We start from the raw sequence: 3,092 nt of genomic DNA on the forward strand, positions 1-3,092 counted from the left end.
TCCCAGAATTAGAAAGGGGGAATTAAGGGGAAGGGAGGGAGGGTAGGAATGGGAAAGATAGTAGAATGAATCAGACATAACTTTCCTATGTTCATATATGAATACATGACCAGTGAAACTCCACTTCCTCTACAACCACAAGAATGGAAAGTTATACTCTATGTATGTTTGATAGGTCAAAATACATTCTACTGTCATGTAAAACTAAAAAATAACAAATAAATAGAAGAGTATTATGGGGCTAGGGAATGGCTCAATGGTAGAGTGCTTGCCTAGCATGCTCAAGCCCTGGGTTCCATCCCTAACACCACTAAAAAAGAGTATTACTTCATGCCTTCACCCCTATTAAATTGAACTTTTGTATATTTTATTATTTGAAGCAGTTTGGCTGAAATCACATCTTTCTTTTTTTTAAAGAGAGAGTGAGAGAGGAGAGAGAGAGAGAGAGAGAGAATTTTTAATATTTATTTTTTAGTTCTCGGCGGACACAACATCTTTGCTGAGGGTCGAACCCAGGCCGCACGCATGCCAGGCGAGCGTGCTACCGCTTGAGCCACATCCCCAGCCCACATCTTTCTTTTAAGTATCTGACCACTTTGGTACCAAACTTAGTCTGTATATTTGATAGTCCTCCAAACACAAATGTTATTCTGCCTGACACTGATGGTACTTTGAACAGCCATTTTCTTGGGGTAGCAGGAGGAAGATCTCATAGGGTTAGCACTAAAAGAGGATCCCAGCTTCTAAAGGAGGGATAAAAAAAAAACCAAGGACATGAAGTAGCCCAGGCTATACCTGATGAAATCAATTGCCCACCTCTTGCCTCCAAGTTTGCTTCTTGGTGGTCCATGATGACAGCTGAGGTTGTCATTACAATGAAACCAAATCAACAGCAATTTGTCCCCTAAAAAAATGATGGCTCCTAGATGGGTGTGGTGGTACTGGCCCATAATCCCAGCTACTTGGGAAGTTAATGAAGGAGAATCACAAGTTTGGAGCTAGCCAAAAAATATCAAAAAGAACCTGTCTTAAAACAAAATTTAAAAGGCTGAGGGTATAACCCTGTGGTAGAGTAGGCCTGGGTTTAATACCTAGTACTGGAAAAAAAGGGGAGGGGTACTAGGTACCATATTTGTGGTGCGCATACGTAACAAATTACATTTTGTGAGGCAATCACAGGCCACACCCATCCCCACCCATCCACCCCCAGCCACACAGCCCCAACCCCTCAGAAACCTGTGGCCGCGGTACCGGACGGGTGGCAGCATCGGATTCAAGGGGCACTTTCTTTCATCAGGAGGCTTTTGACAAAATGGACATCAGGATGCCTAAAGGTGACCCCAAGAAACCAAAGGGCAAGATGTCTGCTTATGCCTATTTTGTTCAGACTTTCAGAAAAGAACATAAGAAGAAAAATCCAAAAGTTCCTGTCAATTTTGCAGAATTTTCCAAGAAGTGCTCTGAAAGATGGAAGGCATTGTCTGGGAAAGAGAAATCTAAATTTGATGAAATGGCAAAGGCAGATAAAGTACGGTATGATCGGGAAATGAAGGATTATGGACCAAGTAAGCGAGGCAAGAAGGACCCTGATGCCCCCAAAAGACCACCGTCTGGATTCTTGATATTCTGTTCAGAATTCCGCCCGAAGATCAAGTCCACACATCCTGGTATCTCCATCGGAGAAGTGGCGAAAAATCTGGGTGAGATGTGGAAAAATTTAAGTGACCCTGAAAAGCAGCCGTACATCACTAAGGCTGCAAAGCTGAAGGAGAAATACAAGAAGGATATTGCTGACTACAAGTCAAAACGAAACTTTGGTGGCGCAAAGGGCCCCGCTAAAGATGCTGGGAAAACGGTAGAAGATGATGAAGAGGAGGAAGAAGAGGAGGATGAATAAAAAAGCTGTTTATCCGTCTGCTTATGAATACCTTGGAGTATCGGAGCGCCGTCTGTGATTGACACATCTTATTTAAGATACGTCTGTTACTCTCATTAGTTCAATTATAGAATTTGATCACAATCATATTGTAGTCTCTCAAATTTCTCAATTTCTCTCAATTGTAGTCTCTCAATTTCTCTAGAAATTGTCAGTGGTTTACAGGAAGTGGCCTTGGGCACCCTGAAACTATCAAAGTTGTATGTATTTCCAAACATTTTAAAAATATGTTCTCACTCTGTACATTTTGCTGTTGGGGTGACAAAGTATTTGAATGTTTCTGGCATTTTTTTTTAATTTGTAAGGTGGTGTTAACTATTTGGTTATTGGCTAGAAGCCCTTAGTTACAACTGTATATATCTATAGTTTGTAAAAAGAACAAAACAATTGAGACACTCTTGATGTCCCTTGCTTGGCTTTGAGGCTGTTGGGGAATATGCCTTTTGGAGGGGCTGTAGCTCAGGGTGTGCACTGTGAGGCTAAATCTGTTGACACTATAGTGGGCATCCATTTAGCTTCAGGTTGTTTTGTTTTTGTATATAGTGATATACCATTATGTTACCTTTCTTAGTTGTGGAAAAGGGGAGGTCAGCTGGCATGAGAAGTGTTGAATTTTTTTATATTAAGTACAGGAGATTTTAAACTTTGTTTTCAAACAAACTGTCGAATTCTTCATTGTCAGCAAAGCGAAGAGCCACTGCATCAATGAAAGTTCAAGAACCTTCTGTACTTAAATACAATTTGCAATATTATGTTATTTTTTGTATGTTTCCAATGCTGAAATGTTTTTTGAAGTTAAATAAACAGTATTTACATTTTTTAACATTACCTTGTGTGAATATGTGACAATGACTCCCATATGATTATGTATAATCATGATGCACTGAGGAAAAAAAATTTACAGTGCACAAGGCCCTGGGTTTAATCCCCAGCACCACAAAAAAAGAAGAGGAGGAGGAGGAGGAGGAGGAGAGGAAGAGGAGGAGGAGGAGGAGAGGGGAGGGAGGAAAGGGGGAAGGGGAAGAAGGGGGAGGGGAAGGGAAGGGAAAGGGGAAGGAAAAGCCAAAAATTTAAGGTATAACTTCCAGGCTGAGGATATAGCTCATAGAGCACTTGACTAGAAAGCCCAGGCCTTGGGTTCAATCACCAGCACCAA

General features: G+C 41.2%; 1 pseudogene; it reads left to right on the forward strand.

Annotated features, from left to right (window-relative positions):
• Positions 1-1,264: 1,264 nt before the first annotated feature.
• Positions 1,265-1,897, forward strand: LOC113200349 (high mobility group protein B3 pseudogene; annotated as a pseudogene).
• The last annotated feature ends 1,195 nt before the right edge of the window (positions 1,898-3,092 follow it).

Source organism: Urocitellus parryii, chromosome X (assembly GCF_045843805.1).
Source record: "Urocitellus parryii isolate mUroPar1 chromosome X, mUroPar1.hap1, whole genome shotgun sequence".
NCBI lineage: Eukaryota > Metazoa > Chordata > Mammalia > Rodentia > Sciuridae > Urocitellus > Urocitellus parryii.